Raw genomic sequence first — 12,177 nt, 5'->3', positions numbered from 1 at the left:
GCACTCCCTCAGTTCTGGCCCTCCGATAGTGCATCACTCCCTCAGTACTGACTCTCCGACAGTGTATCACTCCCTCACTACTGGCCTTCGGACAGTGCAGCACTCCCTCAGTACTGACTCTCTGACAGTGCAGCACTCCCTCAGTACTGACCCTCCGATAGTTCAGCACTCCCGCATTACTGGCCCTCCGATAGTGCAGCACTCCCTCAGTACTGACCCTCCGACAGTGCGGCACTCCCTCAGTACTGACTCTCTGACAGTGCAGCACTCCCTCAGTACTGACCCTCCGACAGTGCAGCACTCCCTCAGTACTGACCCTCTGACAGTGCAGCACTCCCTCAGTACTGACCCTCCGACAGTGCGGCACTCCCTCAGTACTGATTCTCTGACAGTGCAGCACTCCCTCAGTACTGACCCTCCGACAGTGCAGCACTCCCTCAGTACTGATTCTCTGACAGTGCAGCACTCCCTCAGTACTGACTCTCCGACAGTGCAGCACTCCCTCAGTACTGACTCTCCGACAGTGCAGCACTCCCTCAGTACTGACCCTCCGACAGTGCAGCACTCCCTCAGTACTGACCCTCCGACAGTGCAGCACTCCCTCAGTACTGACCCTCTGACAGTGCAGCACTCCCTCAGTACTGACCCTCCGACAGTGCAGCACTCCCTCAGTACTGACCTTCTGACAGTGCAGCACTCCCTCAGTACTGACCCTCTGACAGTGCAGCACTCCCTCAGTACTGACCCTCTGACAGTGCAGCACTCCCTCAGTACTGACCCTCCGACAGTGCAGCACTCCCTCAGTACTGACCCTCCGACAGTGCAGCACTCCCTCAGTACTGACCCTCCGACAGTGCAGCACTCCCTCAGTACTGACCCTCCGACTGTGCAGCACTCCCTCTGTACTGACCCTCCGACAGTGCAGCACTCCCTCAGTACTGACCCTCCGACAGTGCATCACTCCCTCAGTACTGACCCTCCGATAGTGCAGCACTCCCTCTGTACTGACCCTCCGACAGTGCAGCACTCCCTCAGTACTGACCCTCCGACAGTGCATCACTCCCTCAGTACTGACCCTCTGACAGTGCAGCACTCCCTCAGTACTGACCCTCCGACAGTGCATCACTCCCTCAGTACTGACCCTCTGACAGTGCGGCACTCCCTCAGTACTGACTCTCTGACAGTGCAGCACTCCCTCAGTACTGACCCTCCGACAGTGCAGCACTCCCTCAGTACTGATTCTCTGACAGTGCAGCACTCCCTCAGTACTGACTCTCCGACAGTGCAGCACTCCCTCAGTACTGACCCTCCGAAAGTGCAGCACTCCCTCAGTACTGACCCTCCGACAGTGCAGCACTCCCTCAGTACTGACTCTCCGACAGTGCGGCACTCCCTCTGTACTGACCCTCTGACAGTGCAGCACTCCCTCAGTACTGACCCTCCGATAGTGCAGCACTCCCTCAGTACTGACTCTCCGACAGTGCAGCACTCCCTCAGTACTGACCCTCTGACAGTGCAGCACTCCCTCAGTACTGGCCCTCCGATAGTGCAGCACTCCCTCAGTACTGACCCTCCGACAGTGCGGCACTCCCTCAGTACGGACCCTCCGATAGTCCAGCACTCCCTCAGTACTGACCCTCCGACAGTGCAGCACTCCCTCAGTACTGACCCTCCGACAGTGCAGCACTCCCTCAGTACTGACCCTCCAACAGTGCAGCACTCCCTCAGTACTGACCCTCCGATAGTGCAGCACTCCCTCAGTACTGACCCTCCGACAGTGCAGCACTCCCTCAGTTCTGACCCTCCGAAAGTGCAGCACTCCCTCAGTACTGACCCTCCGACAGTGCAGCACTCCCTCAGTGCTGACCCTCCGACAGTGCAGCACTCCCTCAGTCCTGACCCTCCGATAGTGCAGCACTCCCTCAGTGCTGACCCTCCGACAGTGCAGCACTCCCTCAGTACTGACTCTCCGATAGTGTAGCACTCCCTCAGTACTGACCCTCCGACAGTGCAGCACTCCCTCAGTACTGACCCTCCGACAGTGCAGCACTCCCTCAGTACTGACCCTCCGACAGTGCAGCACTCCCTCAGTTCTGACCCTCCGAAAGTGCAGCACTCCCTCAGTACTGACCCTCCGACAGTGCAGCACTCCCTCAGTCCTGACCCTCCGATAGTGCAGCACTCCCTCAGTACTGACCCTCCGACAGTGCGACACTCCCTCAGTACTCACCCTCTGACAGTGCGGCACTCCCTCAGTACTCACCCTCTGACAGTGCGGCACTGATTCAGTACTGACCCTCTGACAGTGCAGCACTCCCTCAGTACTGACCCTCTGACAGTGCAGCAGACCCTCAATACTGACCCTCCGACAGTGCAGCACTCCCTCAGTACTGACCCTCCGCCAGTGCAGCACTCCCTCAGTCCTGAACCTCCGACAGTGCAGCACTCCCTCAGTACTGACCCTCCGCCAGTGCAGTACTCCCTCAGTCCTGAACCTCCGACAGTGCAGCGCTCCCTCAGTACTGACCCTCCAATAGTGCAGCACTCCCTCAGTACTGACCCTCCAATAGTGCAGCACTCCCTCAGTACTGGCCCTCCGACAGTGCAGCGCTCCCTCAGTACTGGCCCTCCGACAGTGCAGCACTCCCTCAGTACTGGCCCTCCGACAGTGCAGCACTCCCTCAGTACTGACCCTCCGACAGTGCAGCACTCCCTCAGTTCTGGCCCTCCGACAGCGCAGCACTCCCTCAGTACTGACCCTCCGACAGTGCGGCACTCCTTCAGTACTGACCCTCCGACGGTGCAGCACTCCCTCAGTACTGGCCCTCTGACAGTGCGGCACTCCCTCAGTTCTGGCCCTCCAATAGTGCAGCACTCCCTCAGTACTGGCCCTCCGACAGTGCAGCACTCCCTCAGTACTGGCCCTCCGACAGTACAGCGCTCCCTCAGTTCTGGTCCTCCGACAGTGCAGCGCTCCCTCAGTACTGACCCTCCGACAGTGCAGCACTCCCTCAGTACTGACCCTCCGACAGTGCAGCACTCCCACAGTACAGACCCTCCGACAGTGCAGCACTCCCTCAGCACTGACCCTCCGACAGTGCAGCACTCCCTCAGTACTGACCCTCCGACAGTGCAGCACTCCCACAGTACAGACCCTCCGACAGTGCAGCACTCCCTCAGCACTGACCCTCCGACAGTGCAGCACTGCCTCAGTACTGACCCTCTGATAGTGCAGCACTCCCTCAGTACTGACCCTCCGACAGTGCATCTCTCCCTCAGTACAGACTCTCCGATAGTGCAGCACTCCCTCAGTACTGACCCTCCGACAGTGCGGCACTCCCTCAGTACTGACTCTCCGATGGTGCTGCACTCCCTCAGTACTGACTCTCCGATAGTGCAGCACTCCCTCAGTACTGACCCTCCGACGGTGTGGTGCTCCCTCAGTACTGACCCTCCGACAGTGCAGCACTCCCTCAGTACTGGACCTGGGGAGTGTGAGGTTGGTTTATGAGTCATTGGAATGGTGACTGGAGCACACGGCCTATGGCCTTGGAGGTGGGAGTGGGGACGAGCTAAACACCCTGAGCTGTGATTGATTGGCAGGGCGAGTGTGTTTGAATGAACATTGGGGGGTAGTGTCAGTGAGTTTCTTGTCTTTAACAGGATTTTCCCACCTCTGAGGGGATGTTTGTTGTGGCTGTCATTCTGTCAGGTTCTGGCCTGCTGGAGTCGGCAGTGAAGCATTGTTAATGAAGAAGCAGAGTTTACTGGAGTCCGCGATTCTGGGATCCATGGTGATGTGACAAGCTGGGAATACTGATTGGGAATTCCTCTCTCTGTGCAGTGCGGGCTGGAGCATCTGAGAGATCTGAGCGAGGTTCCGCTCCCCTCTTCTGTCTTCCCTCGAATTCGGAAATCCTCCGGGTTTCTGGAGCTAATCCTGTCGGAGCTCGGAGTGGGATCGGCACAGGCTGCAGGATGTGGTCAGCGACATCCTGCCTAATTGCACTCAGTCGGGCTATCCCGGGAATACTGCTGGTCCCGGACTTCCTCTCCCCCACCCCTTCAAAAACAGGTCAGCGGGAGGGGAGGGAGATGGGAGCTGGGGAATCAGTCTCTGTCGTGTTAGATCGAGCTGGTTGGGAAATGGGAGGATTTACACAGTTATGCACACTCACTATCACACTGACACACTCAACTTACACACTCATACTCACACACACGTGCACACACTCACTGTCACACTGACACACTCAACTTACACACTCATACTCACACACACACATGCACACACTCACTGTCACACTGACACACTCAACTTACACACTCATACTCACACACACATGCACACACTCACTGTCACAATCACACACTCAACCTACACACTCATACTCACACACACACATGCACACACTCACTGTCACACTCACACACTCAACTTACACACTCATACTCACACACACACATGCACACACTCACTGTCACACTCACACACTCAACTTGCACACTCATACTCACACACACACATGCACACACTCACTGTCACACTCACACACTCAACTTACACACTCATACGCACACGCACACATTCACTGTCAGACTGACACACTCAACCTACACACTCATACATGCACACACTCACTGTCACACTCAACCTACACACTCATACTCACCCACACACATGCACACACTCACTGTCACACTGACAGACTCAACTTACACACTCATTCTCACACACACACATGCACACACTCACTGTCACACTCACACACACACATGCACACACTCACTATCACACTGACATACTCAACCTACACACTCAACTTACACACACACATGCACACACTCACTGTCACACTGACACACTCAACTTACACACACATACTTACACACACACATGCACACACTCACTGTCACACTCACACACTCAACTTACACACTCATACACACACATGCACACACTCACTGTCACACTCACACACTCAACTTACACACTCATACACACACATGCACACACTCACTGTCACACTCACACACTCAACTTACCCACTCATACTCACACACACACACATGCACACACTGACACGCTCAACTTACACACTCATACTCACACACACACATGCACACACTCACTGTCACACTCACACACATGCACACACTCACTATCACACTGACATACTCAACCTACACACTCATACTCACACACACATGCACACACTCACTGTCACACTCACACACTCAACCTACACACTCATACTCACACACACACATGCACACACTCTCTGTCACACTGACACACTCAACCTACACACTCATACTCACACACACATGCACACACTCACTGTCACACTCACACACTCATACTCACACACACATGCACACACTCACTGTCACACTGACACACTCAACCTACACACTCATACACGCACACACTCACTGTCACACTCAACCTACACACTCATACTCACCCACACACATGCACACACTCACTGTCACACTGACACACTCAACTTACACACTCATTCTCACACACACACATGCACACACTCACTGTCACACTCACACACACACATGCACACACTCACTATCACACTGACATACTCAACCTACACACTCAACTTGCACACACACATGCACACACTCACTGTCACACTGACACACTCAACTTACACACACATACTCACACACACACATGCACACACTCACTGTCACACTCACACACTCAACTTACACACTCATACACACACATGCACACACTCACTGTCACACTCACACACTCAACTTACACACTCATACACACACATGCACACAATCACTGTCACACTCACACACTCAACTTACACACTCATACTCACACACACACATGCACACACTGACACGCTCAACTTACACACTCATACTCACACACACACATGCACACACTCACTGTCACACTCACACACACACATGCACACACTCACTATCACACTGACATACTCAACCTACACACTCATACTCACACACACATGCACACACTCACTGTCACACTCACACACTCAACCTACACACTCATACTCACACACACACATGCACACACTCTCTGTCACACTGACACACTCAACCTACACACTCATACTCACACACACATGCACACACTCACTGTCACACTCACACACTCATACTCTCACACACACATGCACACACTCACTGTCACACTCACACACTCAACCTATGCACTCATACTCACACACATGCACACATTCACTGACACACTCAGCTTACACACTCATACTCACACACATGCACACACTCATTATCACAGTCACACACTCAACTTACACACTCATACTCACACACACATGCACACACTCACTGTCACACTGACACACTCAACTTGCACACTCATACTCACACACACACATGCACACACTCAACTTACACACTCATACTCACACATGCACACACTCACTATCACACTCAACTTACACACTCATACTCACACACACACATGCACACACTCACTGTCACCATGAACGTACACACTCATACTCACACACACACATGCACACACTCACTGTCACACTCACACACTCAACGTACACACTCATACACACACATGCACACACTCACTGTCACACTGACACACTCAACCTACACACTCATACTCACACACACACACACACATGCACACACTCACGATCACACTGACACACTCAACTTACACACACATACTCACACACACATGCACACACTCACTATCACACTGACACACTCAACTTACACACTCATACTCACACACACACATGCACACACTCAATGTCACACTGACACACTTAACATACACACACACACACATGCACACACTCACAAATGCACACACATTTTCATTCACAATCAACTTACACACTCACACACAACTCATATACACACACTGACACACAGACACACAACTCACGGTCACAACACACACACACTCATGCACACTCAAAATCAGTCACTCACTCAACACACACTCACACACCACACATACTCATGAACACACACACACACACTCATTCACTCACACGCTCTCACACAAATTCTCTCTCACACACATGCTCATTCACACTCTTCCACACTCACGCACACTCACTCACCCACACACACCATTTACTCTCTCACACATTCTCACACAATCTCTCACACACAAAATTTGTTTCACACACTCACGCACTCTGTCCACGCACATGCTCACACACAGACACACACATTCACACTCACACACACTCATTGATACATACATACACTCTTAAACATACACAAAGGCATGCATGTCTGTGCACGAAAGTGAGTGAGTGAGTGAAAGTGTGTGTGTGAGTCAGGGAGTGAATGATTGTGTATGCACACAGCTGCTCAGTTGTGTCTTGCACCCACTCTTTGAGCTCAGTCCCTGGTTGAGTGTCTCAGTGACTGTGAGTTAGGGTTGTAGGGAGGTGACGGGAACGATAGGAGAAAGGGTGTTGGGTTTTTATGTCAGAGGTCGCACATGTGTGATTAATGATGTGAGGGGATAGTGCTCGGTGACTCCAGTGTATCCCCGTAAAGGTTTTAATTTCCCACTGGTCTAACTGTGTCGGCTGCATTGACTCTGGGTGTCTCAATAAAGACACCCAATCATCCAGAAATTCGACAGCATTTCAGAAAGCTTCTAAATCGGACATTGTCTGGGAGGAGGGAAAAATGGAATCATCAGGTGTAAATAATAATCCAAAAGGAAAATGTATCATTGCTGCTTCGAACCAGAGAGCTGGAATATAAAACACGGGAAGTTTTACTACAGCTTTACAAGTATTTATAATTGCCTTTAATGTACCAAGGTATGTACAGAGATTTCGGAGAGTAATAGGGGCTGGAGGAGGTTACAGAGATAGGGAGGGTTGTAGGGCTGGAGGCCCTCCCTATCTCTGTAACCTCCTCCAGCCCCGACAACCCTCCCTATCTCTGTAACCTCCTCCAGCCCCGACAACCCTCCCTATCTCTGTAACCTCCTCCAGCCCCGACAACCCTCCCTATCTCTGAAACCTCCTCCAGCCACTACAACCCTCCCTATCTCTGAAACCTCCTCCAGCCCCGACAACCCTCCCTATCTCTGAAACCTCCTCCAGCCCTACAACCCTCCCTATCTCTGTAACCTGCTCCAGCCCCGACAACCCTCCCTATCTCTGTAACCTCCTCCAGCCCCGACAACCCTCCCTATCTCTGTAACCTCCTCCAGCCCCGACAACCCTCCCTATCTCTGTAACCTCCTCCAGCCCCTACAACCCTCCCTATCTCTGTAACCTCCTCCAGCCCCTACAACCCTCCCTATCTCTGAAACCTCCTCCAGCCCTACAACCCTCCCTATCTCTGTAACCTGCTCCAGCCCCGACAACCCTCCCTATCTCTGTAACCTCCTCCAGCCCCGACAACCCTCCCTATCTCTGTAACCTCCTCCAGCCCCGACAACCCTCCCTATCTCTGTAACCTCCTCCAGCCCCTACAACCCTCCCTATCTCTGTAACCTCCTCCAGCCCCGACAACCCTCCCTATCTCTGTAACCTCCTCCAGCCCCTACAACCCTCCCTATCTCTGTAACCTCCTCCAGCCCTGACAACGCTCCCTATCTCTGAAACCTCCTCCAGTCCCTACAACCCTCCCTATCTCTGTAACCTCCTCCAGCCCCGACAACCCTCCCTATCTCTGTAACCTCCTCCAGCCCCTACAACCCTCCCTATCTCTGTAACCTCCTCCAGCCCCGACCACCCTCCCTATCTCTGTAACCTCCTCCAGCCCCTTCAACCCTCCCTATCTCTGTAACCTCCTCCAGCCCCTACAACCCTCCCAATCTCTGTAACCTCCTCCAGTCTTTACAACCCTCCCTATCTCTGTTACCTCCTCCAGCCCCTGGAACCCTCCCTATCTCTGTAACCTCCTCCAGCCTCTGCAACCCTCCGAGATCTCTGCGCTCCCTCCAACTCCGGCCTCTCGCCCATCCCCCGATTCCCATTGCTCCACCATTGGCGGCCGTGCCTTCAGCTGCCTGGGGGCCCTAAGCTCTGGAATTCCCTCCCTAAACCTCTCCCCCTCTCTCTCTCTCACTTCCTTTAAGACGCTCCTTAAAAAACTGACCTCTTTGACCGAGCTTTTGGTCACCGGTCCCTAATATCTCCTGATGTGGCTCGGGGTCAAATTGTGCCTGATGTTCGCTCCTGTAAAGCTCATTGGGCGGTTTTATGACATTAAAGACGCTATATAAATTTAAGTTATTGTTGGATAGAGTATTTTTTTTTCTCGTTCAAGCGTGTGGGCGTCACAGGCCAGGCCAGCATTTATTGCCCATCCCTAATTGCCCCTTGAGAAGGTGGTGGTGAGCTGCCTTCTTGAACCGCTGCAGTCCATGTGGGGTAGGTACACCCACAGTGCTGTTAGGGAGGGAGTTCCAGGATTTTGACCCAGTGACAGTGAAGGAACGGCCGATATAGTTCCAAGTCAGGATGGTGTGTGACCTGGAGGGGAACTTGCAGGTGGTGTTGGTCTCCATATTTCCACCTCCTCGTCCAATTCCGTTTGCCTTGGTGAGAAACCCAATGTTTACCATTGTGCTTCTGTTAACCCTCCTCGCTCTCTTTCTCTCTCTCTGTCTCCAGGTCTGCTGCCAGAGGCTGTAGATTTGTTCCAAACCTCGGAAAATATCACCGTGTGCCAGGGACAAACGGCCGCTCTCAGGTAGGACGGACCCGGCTTGCCGAGTCGCTGTAGGGTAGCGTAGTGGAATGCGGAGGCCCCGTCACCCTGTCCCAACGTGTAGCCTTGCCAACTGCGCTTGGACCCATTGACTAGACGCCCCGTCACAGGAGTCACCCCTCAACACCCCACCCCCACAAACGCTCCCCTCCCCCGCCGTTGATTGACCGACGCGCCCAATCGGAAAGCGAGCAGGCTCTCGGTCAACCCGATTGGACGCTCCTTGAGTGTCTACCATTCGAATCAGTCACTAATAAATGCATTGGACTTAACGACACTCAACCAGAGACAGTCAGAGCACCGGACAATGGACAGGGGTTCTGTTCTGGCCGCAGCTTCGTGGTGTCATTGCGCCCGGGCGAGAGCGTCGGGGCGGGTATTTGAGTCCGGGTGCGGTCAGCGGACATGGACTGACCCCTGACCTCGCCCTCACCTGACAGCCACTCACGATCCCGGGGGAAGTGGAGAGACGGGGCATCAGACCTCAGTCTGGAGTAGGAGGCCCTGTCAGGGTCATTTTTACCTCACTTGCCTCCGCTACCAGAGGGCACTGAGGACTAAATCCGCCCCCGCCATTCACCCCGCACCCCCCCCCCCGCCCCCCCCAACGCTTCCCCGAGATTGGGTTTCGGGACCCAGCCAATCTCTGGCCTGTATTCAGGCCAAAGCAAATGTGCAACGGCATCACGTGTGGCTACAAACTGGATTGTGTCCAATGAGGAGATGGACGAAGGGTTTCAACTCTTCGAAAATGACCTCGAGCATCTGCAGCACAGAAACAGGCCGTTCGGCCCATCTTCTCCGTGCTGGTGTTTCTGCCCCACACGAGCCCCCTCTCCACCCCCCCCTCTCCATCTCATCCTATCACCATATCCTTCTATTCCTTTCTCCCTCATGTGTTTATCCAGCTTCCCCCTTAAATGCATCGATACTATTCACCTCAACCACTCCCTGTGGGAGCGAGTTCCACATTCTCACCACTCTCTGGGGAAAGAGGTTTCTCCGGAATTCCCCATCGGATTTATTAGTGACTGTCTTATATTGATGGCCCCGAGTTCTGGTCTCTCCCCCCACAAGTGGAAACATCTTCTCTACGTCTACCCGATCGAAACCCCCTTCATCATTTTAAAGACCTCAATCAGGTCACCCCTCAGCCTTCTCCTTTCTAGCATTTTCTCAGTACTGACCCTCCGACAGTGCAGCACTCCCTCAGTACTGACACTCCGACAGTGCAGCACTCCCTCAGTACTGACACTCCGACAGTGCAGCACTCCCTCAGTACTGACCCTCTGACAGTGCAGCACTCCCTCAGTACTGACCCTCTGACAGTGCAGCACTCCCTCAGTACTGACCCTCCGACAGTGCAGCACTCCCTCAGTACTGACCCTCCGACAGTGCAGCACTCCCTCAGTTCTGACCCTCCGACAGTGTGGTACTCCCTCAGTACTGACCCTCCGACAGTGCGGCACTCCCTCAGTACTGACCCTCCGACAGTGCGGCACTCCCTCAGAACTGACCCTCCGACAGTGCAGCACTCCCTCAGTACTGACCCTCCGACAGTGCAGCACTCCCTCAGTACTGACCCTCTGACAGTACAGCACTCCCTCAGAACTGACCCTCTGACAGTACAGCACTCCCTCAGTACTGACCCTCCGACAGTGCGTCACTCCCTCAGTACTGACCCTCCGACAGTGCGGCACTCCCTCAGTACTGACCCTCCGATAGTGCAGCACTCTGTCAGTACTGACCCTCCGACAGTGCAGCACTCTGTCAGTACTGACCCTCTGACAGTGCAGCACTCCCTCAGTACTGACACTCCGACAGTGCAGCACTCCCTCAGTACTGACCCTCTGACAGTGCAGCACTCCCTCAGTACTGACACTCCGACAGTGCAGCACTCCCTCAGTACTGACCCTCTGACAGTGCAGCACTCCCTCAGTACTGACCCTCCGACAGTGCAGCACTCCCTCAGCACTGACCCTCTGACAGTGCAGCGCTCCCTCAGTACTGACCCTCCGACAGTGCAGCACTCCCTCAGTACTGACCCTCTGACAGTGCAGCACTGCCTCAGTACTCACACTCCGACAGTGCAGCACTCCCTCAGTACTGACCCTGCGACAGTGCAGCACTCCCTCAGTACTGACCCTCTGACAGTGCAGCACTCCCTCAGTACTGACCCTCTGACAGTGCAGCGCTCCCTCAGTACTGACCCTCCGACAGTGCAGCACTCTGTCAGTACTGACCCTCCGATAGTGCAGCACTCTGTCAGTACTGACCCTCCGATAGTGCAGCACTCCCTCAGTACTGACCCTCTGACAGTGCAGCACTCCCTCAGTACTGACCCTCTGACAGTGCAGCACTCCCTCAGTACTGACCCTCCGACAGTGCAGCACTCTGTCAGTACTGACCCTCCGATAGTGCAGCACTCTGTCAGTA

General features: G+C 53.9%; 1 protein-coding gene across 1 annotated transcript in view; it reads left to right on the top strand.

Annotated features, from left to right (window-relative positions):
* The first annotated feature begins 9,648 nt into the window (after positions 1-9,648).
* Positions 9,649-12,177, top strand: part of iglon5 (IgLON family member 5) — a 31,350-nt gene continuing 28,821 nt past the window's right edge. Inside the window, exon 1 of the mRNA XM_068018738.1 lies at positions 9,649-9,723. The gene's annotated coding sequence lies outside the window, so the exon portion shown is untranslated. The remainder of the gene's footprint in view (positions 9,724-12,177) is intronic.

The sequence above is a fragment of the Heterodontus francisci genome, chromosome 39 (genome assembly GCF_036365525.1).
Source record: "Heterodontus francisci isolate sHetFra1 chromosome 39, sHetFra1.hap1, whole genome shotgun sequence".
Lineage (NCBI taxonomy): Eukaryota > Metazoa > Chordata > Chondrichthyes > Heterodontiformes > Heterodontidae > Heterodontus > Heterodontus francisci.
Note: the sequence above shows the minus strand (reverse complement) of the source record. Positions and strands in the feature narration are given on the sequence as shown.